A 14,305-nucleotide genomic window follows, 5' to 3' on the forward strand; every position below is an offset into this window, starting at 1 on the left:
ATATGTGGCTGCCTGATCTTAGGCAAATTTCTTTCTCTCTCTGAGCATGCATTTCTGACTTTGTACAACAGTGAAAACACTGAACCCATAGTATTGTGATGAAATGATTAATGCGCAGCTCTTACCGTGGTCCCTGCACACTGACGCGCTCAATAAAAGGGATGTCTTTGCTTTGGGTATTTGTTTGACTCGCTACTTCTTGTGGATGTGTTTTAAGTGCACCTTCTGTTTGTGCTTCTTGGTGGGACAGAAAAAGAGCAGACAGCAAGACAGTGTGGTATGTGATTCTCTTCTGTGTCTGGGACTCTCCTTCGGCACTGTGTTCTTTCAGAATTTATGTCTCTCTAAGAAGGGGAAAGGGCAAGTGGTAATGGCTAAAAGAGTCAGGAACAGATGAAAAAGGTAAAAGGGGTGACAGAAATTATGGTAAGCACTTTGTCTTTATCCCTAGCCACTTTCACATAAATGCAATTCAAATGATTTGCTACATGAAATTATATCTTCGCAGGTGTGAAGTGTTGAAATAAAAAAAGGAAAATCAATATGGCACAAAGAAATCAAAATGACTGTCTTTTTAAAAAATTATTATTATTAATTTCCTACACCCAGTGTCACCAAGGAAGAGACCTGCCCAGCCTAGCTTTTCCTGACGAATGTGTGGATGTGTAGCCATTTCTGCTGGTGCATTTTTAAGCAGAGCTGCAGGGGATGTCATGTGTTGCGGTAATTGCCATGGAAACCATTGTTGTGGAATGAATAGGAGAGGTTTTAAATCCTTGGTAATGAGCCTGAGAACTAAGTAGGTCTTCATGTTTAACTTGTTTGGAAGTGGTTCATATTTCACGCAGAGATATTGGAGGCAAAATGTGGGGGGTGGGGAGAATAAGAGAGAGGAAGTTTCTAAAAAAATGTGAATAAACTAACCTCATATGCTACACTTCTCCTAGGACTTTTTAATAGAAAAACACCAATGATGCATAGTATCAAGCTCCAAGCCTTGAGCAACACTCTTGCCTATTGAACAAAGTAATTTTGATGTATTTCCACCAAAATCAACATTCAGTTCACCTCGCACAAACCTCAGCAAAGCAAGGGAGAATGTAAAGATTTTTAAGGCAATTAATCATCAGGTTTATGTGGATTGAGAGATCCTTGAAAAGGAGGGCCGAGCTCTGTCACCTTTGTATGCCCCCATGTTGTATGACGTACCATGACAGAATAGACCGATTCAATATGTGTCTTCCATTCGAATGGTGATTCAAGGAATGACCAGTAACTAAGGGATTCCCACCTTGGCCAATAGCCATTTATGAGGATCTCTTTTCTTCCTTTCATGTTCATGGTTCTATAATGGCACCTTCTTCTGGCACCTTCTCTCTTACCCAAGACTTTTTCAGGCTGGGTGCCCTCGAGGCAGGACCGGTGATAGAAGCATTGGAAGAGACAAGGAACAATGGATAAAGGGCCAGAAGGGTAAGCTTTCTCTTTCCCAGTGGCAAGGAACTCCCCAACCAGCTCTTTTCCCTCAGCCGGAGACACTGGGGCATACATGCATGGGTTTGGGGATATAAGCTGCTCCCTGAATATTTGTATGGTGAAGGGAATTGGGACACACTACCCCAAAATATGCCACTTTGGTGTAAGAATTATTTTGATCTGGAGGCATTTGAGTTCCTGAAATTGCTTATCTACCTGAAAGCAGAGCCTCCCCACAAAATTCAACGGTCATAAATCCCCTCCACAGGCAACTGTGCTCTCTCCCGGCACCGCACCCAGACCCTGCCACACACCAGCACACCGCCCATCACTCCTCCTAAGGGTCCACTGATCTTCTTCCCTTCTCCTCCTCCCTCTCCCTGCTAAGTTAGGTGCACCGACCCCACGTCCGACCCTCCCTTGAGTTGCTGAGGGCTGGGCGCCATGTGGATGCAGGAGGCCCCGTTAATAAGCTGCTGTTTTTCTCTTGTTGATCTGCTTTCGTCAGACCATTGACAGGGCCTGGCTGGAGAACCCTGCAGGGTGGAATGAAAATAATTTTTCCTCCCTCCCCTACGATGTTAACTTTGTCATTGTTGGCAGAGTTTACGGGAGAAAAGAGGGCGGTGATGAAGAAGGGCCCTAGTGAGAAGTCTTCACAGTCTGTCTCTTTATCATTGTTACTAGTGCTTAGAAAGTGTTAGAAAGGCTTCCTAAAGGTTCAGGGCTGGAGAGCAAGCAGGAGAGCATCCTTGGCTGAAAGAACCACGATGACAGGGGAGGACAAGATGAGAAGTCAACATCTGACCCAGAAATTAAAAGAAAGGAAATGGGAAAGGAAGGGAAGGGAAAGAAGGAAGAAAAGAACCCTAGCTTGGGAAGCTGGAAGGCTCAAAGCTTGTAGTTCCTGTGGGTAACCTAACCAACGAGAATCTTTCCTTTCAGCTGATCATATGCCGGTATTCTACGGAAAACACTGTACGGTCTCTAAAATGAACGTTCAGCCTACGTGTGGGTATTAGATCTGCCATTGCTTGCTGCAAATTACTTTACTTCCTGAAGTTTCATCCTCCTTAAATGGAGCCAGTGGATAATTAAATACACCAACAACAAAATTATTGTGGAGATTAAATACAATGATATATGTACCTTTTCAGAAAAGGGCTAAAACGTAGGAGTTTCAATAAAAAGTAAGTGATCGATAAAAGTCACCGAGAATGATTATTCATCTCGACTTGCACAGACCTGCTCCCTCTTAGTCTTCACTTGAACTAGAAACCCAGACCTGGCTGCAGAGTCATCATTCACAGTTTTCTATTGGGAACCTGCTTTCCCTCCTTACTCTACAGACGCTTCGGGGTGAATGGAGAGAGGCGAGATGCCAGAGGGAAAGAGTGTTGTTTTAGTGCTATTTTAGACTATTACAGCTGGAAATACAGCAATCCGAAAATCCTGTCCTGCTCATAACTTCTACATTTGAGGAAATTCTCCAGGGAATTCTAGGCAATGAACAGCAGAGTTGATTGGTCATATCGGCTGGTTTAAAGCCCTCTGGTTAATGTTGGGATTGGAGCACCCCCCCCCTTAGATTTTCTGTGCAGAATTTAAGATTGTACCACTGTCAGGGCACCTGGGTGGTTCAGTGGGTTAAAGCCTCTGCCTTCGGCTCAGATGGTCCTGGGATCGAGTCCCGCATCGGGCTCTTTGCTTTGCCGGGATCCTGCTTCCTCCTCTCTCTCCGCCTGTCTCTCTGCCTACTTGTGATCTCTCTCTCTCTCTGTGTCAAATAAATAAACAGGTGTCTTAAAAAAAAAAGAAAAGAAAAGATTGCACCGCTGTCTAGCTAGGCTCATCAAGAAATGAAGTCAAGAAGAAGGTGGGAGCAAGATGGCTGCATCCGTAGCTGCTGGATCTTAGGTCATAACGGCACCTTCTCAGAGAAGTTGACCTCAGCCGTCCTGTCTTAAAATATCACACCAACAACCCCCTATGTCCTGGCTTCATTTTGCTCCTTAGCACTTATTACCTGAGACACCTGATGTTTTCCTTATTTATCTGGTTGATAAGAATCACTCACAACTAAAATGTAAACTCCACGAAGAAAGAGACTTTGGTCTGTTTTGTTCCCTGCTTTATCTCAGCAACTAAAACAGTGTCTGGGACAGAGGAGGCACTTCTCGCGTGTTAGTTGCATGAATGAAGTAGAAGAAAGGGCATGAAGCATGTCTGTGTACCTCTTATTAAGACAGAGTTGCTCATGCAACTAGTAACCCAAGGCTGATAAATGGCCTTGGATGCCAGCCGGTCAGGTCTGTAAGCCTTCTACTGAGATCAGGGGGCAGCGTGGCTGGGAAGGAGACAGAGCAAGCAGACGCTGTTCTGTTGGAGAGAGAGGACGCTGAGAATTTTGTTGTAAGTGAAGGGAACAAGTGAGAGAACTAAAGGAGGGTGTGACAGATGACAGAACACCATCCCCAAGCCTATCAGGACAGGAAAAAGTCTATGCTGGACTAAAGGTATGTTCTGGACTCATTTTACCATGGGGCATTACACGGTTAGGCTCTTTGACAATAATATTCAGTGTGTTTGAAACACACATTATGATAGTGATATAGGAATATACATTCTATGCTTTGAAAAAAAAAAAGCATATATGTTTTAGTGTGCCTGTATCTGATTTATGCCTATCTATCATTCTTTTGAGGAAAGAATAAGGACTTGGAGAGCTACACACCTCAGAAGGAATGGATTCAGACTAAAATTCCTTTGGATGGGCTGCAGGCTGCCGGTTATAGCTATTCTTGGAAAGTTGACCTGAGTTTTGGGAAATCTGTCCAGTCATAATGAAGAGAAATCAGACTGAGGATTTCATGACATTGAGACTTCATTCAAGATTTCCTCTTTTACTCGGTTAATTGGTTGGAAAGCCAACCTAAAGCAGTGTGAGGTTGGCTTTGTAGTACATTTTTTTAGAAGCACAGAGAGCTATCAGAGATTTCTAAAGCTTCATCAAACAGCAAATTTGCATTCAATAACTCTTTCAGTGCACATTTTTATACTCCTAGAGCTCTTTACCAAAGATCATAGCTAAGGTTGTGGAGGTCTTAGCAAAAAGCGGAGAATACGGCAGGTAGCAGAGAGTGGTCCATAACTGAGCAAAGGGAAGCATGCCTCACTCCTCTCCCTCACGCCATTGGCATAAATCCTACCTCGGAATTCCCAGGTAGGTCATTTACATGGATTAGAAATTTAGATGGTTTGTAATTAATAAAGAGTTAAGAGAGCCTTTACCAAATAACACTTTGCTGGTGGGGCCCTTCGCTCAATTTGCATGAGTGAATTCACTGACCACTGATGCTGTTTGAGTTGACAATGGTGACTTTTATGCAAAGTCAGTCCTATCATCCACCTTTTCTCATGCACACTTGTTTAAACACAGACAAACCAAATAACTGGTATTAGTTTTGAGCAGCTACTGTATGTCAAACACTGAGCTAGGCACTTAACATTCGTTTTCCTTAATCTTTCTAACATCCTGTGGGGGTGTCTAACTGATGAGGAAATTAAGACTCAAAAAGTTTAATAACTCGCTCAGAGCCACACGGCTACTGAATACTAGATTCAACGCCAGATTTCTCTAGCTACCAATTTCATTTTATTTTGCCATACTTCATGTGCCTCCCAGAGGAAACACTGCATTCCCCAAATCACCAAGGAAGTGGTCAGACATGCTGAATTTTGGTGGTAGAAGGTGATTTGAATTTTGTGATATTTATTACAACTTATCTTTAGACGAATGATTTGTTAAACTCTCCCCAGCAATACACACATTTTCTAAATTTTTTAGTAGCCATGTTAAAAAAGTAAGAAGAAACCATTAAAGTCAATTTTAGAAGTATACGTAATTTGGGGGACCTGGGTGGCTCAGTGTGTTAAGCATCCAACTCTTGATTTTGGCCTAGCTCTTGATCTCAGGGTTGAGAAACTGAGCCCCACACTAGGCTCCATGCTGGGGGTGAAACTTGGCTAAGATTCTCTCTCCCTTTCCCTCTGACCCTCATGGATGGAACCTCACCCCCCTACTTGCGTTCATGCTCTCTCTGGAAAAAAAATGTAATTTAATGTCTAAAATATTACTACTTCAACATATAATCAACACAAAACATATTAATGCAATATTTTATATCATTCTTACACTGAGACTTGGAGAAATCCAGTGTATATTTTATACCTACAACACATCTCAATTCAGATTACCACCTTTAAAGTGCTCGGTAGCCATACGTGGTCAGTGACCACCATCTCAGGCAGCAGTTGTGGAGTCAGGAGAGGCTGCGTCTCGGCATGTGATATATTTGTTGCCGAAGTTTACTGAACTTTAAAGTCTTGAATTAATGGTGTTTTCAAGATAGATGGAAGCGTTAAGCGTACGTGTATATGTGTATGTGTGTGTACTTACACAGGGATGTGGAGAGGTCGCAGAGTTTAACTTGTTTAATATCCTAAATGGTGTAGGGTATCCTGCATACGGAACAATGTGAGTTATTTATAAAAGCCACAATCTGGGTCATTCCCAGCACAGATTGCTAATACACAGGTCATATTTACAACTGAGCAAATCCAATTTTGTATGACACTAGAATTATCCTCATGAGTATGAGAAGGTCCCAGCTCTGAACAAATGTAACTTGGGTTCATGTTTTTCTCCCTGCCCTAGTACATTGTTTATTCACCAACGATACAGACTGTACAGACACAACAATTTTTCTTTTCCGTAAGTGACAATCAATAGAGAACGGGCACCAAACAGCTATCATAGCTTGGTGTAGACTTCAGGTAGAAATTATTTTAAGTGTATCATAGATAAAGTAAAAAACAGAATAGACTTTTCGGTGTTCCACACTTCTATATTTTGCTAATATAGCTTTCTAATTATTCCTCTTGAGATTCTACTTTTAGTTGTTTGTTAATGACATTTTGCTATAGCTTACCTAACCTTTGTTTTATACATATAAATAGATAAATATAAATCTATATCTATATCTATATCTATATTTATACCTATATCTATACCTATATCTATATCTGCATAGCAGTGATGTCACCCTATCACCCCATGGCTAGAGCTTGGCAAATGTGGAAGCAACTCAGTCTTGGCATATTTCACTTCCTTTTTCTAGCCCCTTTGTTCTCTGATCTTCTGCTAGTGATTCTGCATAGTGTCCCTCTCCCCAACCACACCACATCCTGCTCTCTTATACCTAATATATATATATAGAGAGAGAGTCTATGGGCAAGTCTATGTATAATTCAATTTTTAAAGTTTCCTAGGATTGTTTGCATCTGAAGCTTTCTATTTCACGATGGAAGAAAACTAATGAGTGTCAGACACTGGTAAGTAGTGGGAAGGGCTGCATTTATGAACTTAGTGATGTAAGAACCACATGAAACAAGGTCAGACCAGGCAAATGGAGGGGACTTTATTCAGAGAAATAGTCATACCGACGACAGAAGGGCTGAGAAGCCAAACAGGGGTTACTGAGATAACCCAGAGGCTGATAACTAGAAAATTGGATGGGAAGAAGATTGTGTTTAGAGTCCAGGGCCAGAGGGCAGCGGGAAACAAGGCAGACTTGTCCTGCAGCAACTAGAACTCTAGGACAGACTGCCTAAGGCAGAGAAGTGCCTGGGTTGTCTTCCTGCCCTCTACTCTACATAGCCTCCCAATGGCCAAACTCAGCCAGAAATCGTCTGGACAACAAAGACTGCAGTGGCCAGCCTCTGTAATCAGAGCAGAGCAGAAGAAGGGCAAGCTGTGATGTCTTGATGTTGGAGGCATACCCTGCATGCTCCATGTGAAGAATGAGGTGTATGAGATCTGTACTGTGTTGTGCACACACATCTGGCCCAGATCCTTCTGTCAGGTGTCGAGGGTAATGGCATTTGCTAATTCCCTTTCCTTTGCCCCCCGGATCTGCTCGGCTGTCAAATCCCATTGCCTTAACCTCTGCAGTAATTCCTGAATCAGTTCATGCTTCTCCTTTCCTATTATCACTCTCGTCCAAGCCACCATTGTCTCCTGCTGGGATTACTACAATTACTGCCTACCATCTACCAGCGTCCATTCACTTTTAGTCTGAGCCACTTTTTAGTCTGTTCTTTACACCAGGGGTAGGGGAATCTTCTCCGACTGTGAAAACGCTCATGCTATCACCTTGTGTAAATTCCTTTAGAGGATTCACTTGGTATTGTGCAGGCAAGGACCTGCCTGGTCTGGCCCCCACCCATCTCTCCAACCACACCCTGCCCACTACCTTCTCTGAGCTCTTTCTGTTCCAGGTACAATGAGGACCTTCTTTAGGCTTTGAACTCGTCATGCTGGCTCCTTCTATGGCTGCCGGTCATACTGCTCACTGGCCTCCAATGCTCTTTCCCAGTTGACCTCTGGGTTGCTTAAGTTCTGGTTTGGTCTTTCTTCAGGAAAGTCTTCTCTGACTTCCGCAAATAGGTGATGTTTCTCTCATCCCGATCTTTGAAAGCAGAGACCATATGCCCATTACCCCCTTCTTTCTATGGCATAAAAGGTGTTATGGACTGAAAAGCATTCCCACGTTGATATGATATTCATATCAACATACTGAGTCTTCTTGAGATTAAATGGGATTTGCTTGCTAGGTTTGGGCTTGCTTGGCACCCATCACCCCTTCTTTTTCCATTTTTCCCCTTTGGAATGGGAATGCCAATGGTCTGTCTGTCTCACCACTGCATTTTGGATGCACACAATTTGTCTCATTTCACAAGGTCACATCTCAAGAGGTATTTTGCCTCAGGATGAATTACACAAGACTCCCTCACATCTGATTTGAACGATATTTAGAAGAGACTTTGGATTTTGGACTTCAGACTCGATGCTGGAATGATTTAAGACTTGTGGGGTTGTTTGGGTGAAAGGACTGTAATTTGTGGGTGAGAAGAACAGGAATTTCAGGGGTAAAGGGGCCAAATGTTGTGGACTGAGTTGGGTTTCCTCAAAATGAAAACACTGACGTCCCAGTGTGATGGCATTTGGAGATGGGGCCTTTGGGAAGTAATTAGTTGGGAAGTAATTAGTGTTAGATGAGGTCATGAGGGTGGAATGCTCATGACGGGGCTAGTGCCCTTATAAGAAGAGAGCCAGAAAGTTCGCTCCCTCCCTCTGTTGGCCGTGTGAGGACACCATGAGGAGGTGGCCATTTGTAAGCCAAGGAGAGAGCCCTCACCAGAAAACCATCTCTGCTGGTACCTTGATCTTGGACTCCTAGTCTCCGGAACTGTGGGAAATAAATGTCTGTTATTTATGCTGCCCAGACCATAAAATTTTGTTATGGGAGCCTGAGCAGACTAAGACAGAAGGTGCCCCATAAATGGAGAATTAATGAATAAACAATGCTAACAAGGAAATGGCAGCCCAACCAGCCAGAAGCTTCCCTTGGGATCTGTCTCTGATCCCTGACTCACATAACATGGAGTAGCCTTTTCTCTTCTTTACCCATTATGCAGGGTGCGAATCTGTTTTACGGCACCCCACAAAACACTTAGAAGTCTCCTTTGAGGTCAGAGCAAACTGTTTCATTTCACAGCCCGAAGCATTTCGCTTCTTTATCCTCCCTGACTCGGTGGGTGTGAGTTTACACCTGGAAATAGGATCCACCTCTAGGAGGTATTGAAGGACAGGCCACATGGGGTTGTGTCCTTGGGAGAACAAATATATCGGGCAAATCTCCATTTATTTTCTGCTCGTCTCCATTAGGAAAAGCTGCTGGCAAGAAGGATACTATGTACTTCTTTCACTCCCACACAGCGCTTTCTTTACTTAAAATTCTTTATTTCTTCCCAGCCATTCATTGCTAGGTTACACTTTCTGGAAACAATAGGCTGCCATTTAGCTTCTCTCTTGAAGTCTCACTGTGCCTCAACCCAAGGACTCGCCGCCATGAAGTATTATTGCACAGTTTGGAGAGGCACGTGGCTTTCCCAAATGGACTTTCATTTGCACTGATCAGCAGCAACCACAAAAGCCTTGTGTCAGAGATACAAGGCAACCTCTTTGTCTGAAACCACCCCCTCCTCTTTTGTTTTCTTCCAGAGCTCACTGTGAATTATGTTCCACATGCTCTTTTCCGTGCCTCTGCAGATGTGAAACTTTAAATGCAGGGTATTTAAAAATAATAATAAGAAAAAAAAAAAAACCCACCATGAAAATTATAGAGCTTTGTAGTCAAGCGGCATGCGGCTCCCCAAAGAGCTCCCTACAGCAAGAGTTCAGGTGGTTTATGGGTTGTTGATTTGAGCTATCTGGATGACAGAAGAAAGGGGGTCAGAGGGGAGGGAAGTTAAATATCAACACTGGAAAGTACCTCAAAACCAGCTCTCCCAGACCCTGTTCCTACTCAGCAGAAACACATCCGATAGCTTTGCGTGGGAGGCCAGGGTTCTCCATAGTTTGATGATCCTGCTGTCAAGGAAGGAAGAGCCTTGCGGGCACGCCCAGATTGGGGCCATGAAAGGGAAATCTTGTCAGCTCCAGCTACATTCCAGGGACGAAATAGTAGTACCTGCGCTGGTCTCAGTCAGTTCTCATCAAAATCCCATGAAATGGTGAAATTGACATTTACCTCTCCAGCGCAAGGGCAAGGACGGGGGCACCACCCTGCCCCCCACCTTCAGGACCAAGCCCCCGCGGCTAAGCGGAAGGTTCGCATGAATGACCTTCGGTTACGCGGAGTCTCTTTGCCTCCTTCCCTCCCCTGGAGGCAATCCTTTCCTGGAGGCATCGGGTCAGTGTTGGGGTACAAAGACCCAGCCCTTTGACCTCAATTTGGGGCAACTCTAAAGGGTCACCCTTGTTCCAGAGCTCTCTGTGGGATCAGCTGAAGCCTCTGTTATGACTCTATTGTGGTTCAACTTCTCCCATGGCCAGACGCTGCTTCCTTCACTTCTTTACTGACTTTATCCCCGAGAGCTTGCCTATATCACTCTCCCACCCCTGCTTGTAAATGTGCGGCTTGCACACAGCCATCTTGGGGGCTGCTGCCCAGGGAACCTATCTGCTGAGTTGTGTTCCTCCAAAAATCCTATGTTGAAGTCCTTTCCCTCCAGAAGATGACTGTATTTGGAGATAAGTTCTTCAAAAGGGTGATTAAGTAAACAGGAGGTCTTTAGGATGAACCCCAATCCAAAATGGCTGGTGTCCTCATAAGAGGAGGAAATCTGGACACGCAGCAAGGGATTCCCGACCCCGTACCCACCAAGGGATGACCACGCTCACAGAGAGGAGACTTCCATTTGCACCCCAAGGAGGTAGGACTCTGAAGGAGCAAACCCTGCCCACCCATGACTCCAGACATGAGAGAAACTACATTTTTTAAAAAATTTTATTTATTTATATGACTGACAGAGATCTCAAGTAGGCAGAGAGGCAGGCAGAGAGAGAGAGGGAAGCAGGCTCCCTGCTGAGCAGAGAGCCCAATGCAGGGCCGGATCCCAGCACCCTGGGATCATGACCTGAGCCGAAGGCAGAGGCCTAACCCACTGAGCCACCCAGGCACCCCAAGAAACTACTTTTTTGAAGCTTAACCACCCAGTCCGGGATAATTCGTTATGGTAGTACCAGTAAATTAATACACCACCTAAGACATTTCCTCTAGTTCCTCTCTCTGTCCATTTTATAAATGAGAACCTGAGGGTTAAATAAAATGCCTAAGGTATAACATGTCTTGCACCAATAGACTCCAAGGTGAAAGTGAGAGTCCAAGCCAAAGTCGACGCCCTTCTGTTACCAGAGATGGACTCTGGGCTTCCTACTACACCTGCTTATCCTACTAAAACCGCTATTAACCCTCACTATAGACTAAAAACTAAATTACACTCAATATCATTTAACCTCTGCCCCAAATGAAGCCTCCTTCTTATTGGGGTTGATCAAGAGGAACAAGCTACAGATTGCTATTTATTTGCTTAACTAATCATTAAAGAAAGCATGTTCCCCCAACCCCAGACATACTTACAAAATTCAAGGCAATATACAACTTGAAAAATAATTATGGGAAGTAAAATGGATACTTATAGATGAAAACGATAATAACTTCAAACCAATATCAAAAGAGAGGTTAAGAAAACCTTGATGACTTTTCTCAGAAATAGGAAATCATGATCTATTCTTAGCCAGCGGAAAATTATTGACCCACTGAGGAAGACAACAACCTATTATATTTAGGGGAACCTGGGTGGCTCAGTCAGTGAAGTACCAACTCTTGATTTTGGTTCAGGTCATATCTCAGGGTCATGGGATTGAGCCCTTCATTGGGCTCTATGCTCAATGTGGAGTCTGCTCGTCCCTCTCCTTCTGCTCCTTCCCCACTCTCTATCTCTAAAATAAGTAAATTGAAAACCAAACACAAAAACAAAACAAAAACTCCTGGGTGCCTGGGTGGCTCAATGGGTTAAAGCCTCTGCCTTCGGCTCAGGTCATGATCTCAGGGTCCTGGGATCGAGCCCTGCATTGGGCCCTCTGCTCAGTGGGGAGCCTGAATCCTCCTCTCTCTCTCTGCCTGCCTGTCTGCCTACTTGTGATCTCTGTCTGTCAAATAAACAAATAAAATCTTAAAAAAAAAAAAAACCCCACAACTAGAGCGTATCATGCTTAGTGAAATAAGTCAAGCGGAGAAAGACAACTATCATATGATCTCCCTGATATGAGGAAGTGGTGATGCAACATGGGGGCTTAAGTGGGTAAGAGAAGAATAAATGAAACAAGGTGGGATTGGGAGGGAGACAAACCATAAGTGACTCTTAACCTCACAAAACAAACTGAGGGTTGCTGGGGGGAGGGGGTCTGGGAGAAGGGGGTGGGATTATGGACATTGGGGGGGGTGTGTGCTTTGGTGAGTGCTGTGGGGTGTGTGGACCTGGTGACTCACGGACCTGTACCCCTGGGGATAAAAATATATGTTTATAAAAAATAAAAAATTAATAAAAAAAAAACAGAAAAAACTCCTACTTATATTTAATTTTTCAAAACACTGTGATCCCCATAACCATAAAATAACTTTCAAACATATCCAACATGCCAAATTATTTATACTATTAGGATATTTATTACAATATATATTCATAATTAAAACTAAAACCTAATTAGAAGGGCTTACAGGCTCATCTCTCTGACTCTCACTACTCCCTGTCCTCAGAAAGAAAGGCTGATGGTTATCTTGGTGTTCAGAGAATGTGATACTGAACCCTGGGGCTGAGACTGTGACCAAACCCCTTCAGGAGACAATAACAACCAGCACGTGCACTTTTGCACGGGTAATTATAAATGGGGAGGTTGACCGTGAATGATTTCGGACTGTGTGTTAGGCTGGGAGGGACCTCGGAGACGCTCTAGTCCACTTAACAGATGAGGGAGAACAGGCCGGGAAAGATGAAATGATGTGTCTGCAGTCACATGCTCACTAGTGTGGAAGCCGGGGCTAGAGCCAATGGCCCCCGGCTGCCCATCTGGGGGTCTCTCACCAATGACTTGTTGCCTTTTCTTTCTGGAGACGCTGAACTTAAAATCAAAAAGTAACCAAATTAAAGGAAAGCTGAGAATAATCTTTAGAATAGATATTTTTTTTGTGAACGGTATTCATCTCTGCGTGTTATAAATGGGATTAATTTATGCCCTATGTTTGTATTCTCTGTCCCATAATATACTATTAGCTCTTTGAGGGAGGTATGATAGCTGTTTTATATAGAACAGATCAAAACTTGTTCAACAACAGAGGTTAGAGAACAAGGAGCCCAATAATTTCACCTGGCTGATGAATCAGGTTCCCAGAAAAATGGACATTAAAAGAACTTATTGCTGAGATGACCAAAAAAAAAAAAAAAAAAAAAAAAAAAAAAAAAAAAAAAAAAGTCATTGCATTAAGGCTACTTGCACTCTTTGCCATTTTAGGAACAAAATGGTGCTATTTCATGGGGAGGGGACCAGGAGTGGTAGAAGACTGAGGACTCCCATGGGATAAGTGACTCCTGGTAGCCTAGGAGGCAAAGCACACACCGTTGAAGGATAGATTGCATGCTGAAAAGACACTGAACCTGAAGGCATACAATAATATAAAGCCCATTTCTGTGCTGTGCTCTTGAATATCCTGTGGTATTTGTGAGGCGAGTTCACATTTATCTCTTATTAGCTGCTTTGCTGGAAAAATCAGTGCATATAAAATCTCCTGCTGTCCAAGACATATATGTGACAGTTGTAGAACCAACAGAGGTAATTACTGGGTGGTGTGGGAAGCCGGTCTACAGCCTGGCGGGTCAGATAGTCTCAGGCGAGGACCGCAGTTTTGGTAAAACAATGACAAGGGTGCACTGGAAATTTGTGGATAGGCAAGTATTTGGGTAAGAGTCAGGATTCCAAACACTTGTCTCTCCAAGAGTCCTCCTCCCCACCCACAAATGTAAAAAAAATCCTTTTATTCATAGGTACGTCCATGATAATCAAGTTTCAAGGCCCCATTAAGGAAAACAAAAGGTCTGTGAGATATGTGTTCCCTCCCGTCTCCATTCTGGGGGAGGATGATATTGTGTCCTTTCCTGACGAGAGTCAGGAAAATAATTTACCTACAACATATAAACCCATTTTAACGTAGTCTCTTCTTGACTGGAGAGTAATTATGGCCTGTAATTGTCTTCAGGAGCTAGCTCATTACCCTAGGGCACATACCCTAGCAGAGAAGAAGTGGGTCGCACTCTGACCCACACAAACACCAGTTCATTTATAACATAGTCCGCTTACCATTAAAAA

At 43.6% G+C, this 14,305-nt stretch overlaps 1 long non-coding RNA gene across 1 annotated transcript; it reads left to right on the forward strand.

Annotated features, from left to right (window-relative positions):
- The first annotated feature begins 771 nt into the window (after positions 1 to 771).
- LOC116594508 lies at positions 772 to 2,672 on the forward strand. Its single transcript, XR_004287261.1, has 3 exons — positions 772 to 799; positions 1,388 to 1,473; positions 2,422 to 2,672. It is a non-coding gene; the product is annotated as an uncharacterized LOC116594508 (long non-coding RNA).
- Positions 2,673 to 14,305: the final 11,633 nt, after the last annotated feature.

Source organism: Mustela erminea, chromosome 6 (genome assembly GCF_009829155.1).
Source record: "Mustela erminea isolate mMusErm1 chromosome 6, mMusErm1.Pri, whole genome shotgun sequence".
Classification (NCBI taxonomy): domain Eukaryota; kingdom Metazoa; phylum Chordata; class Mammalia; order Carnivora; family Mustelidae; genus Mustela; species Mustela erminea.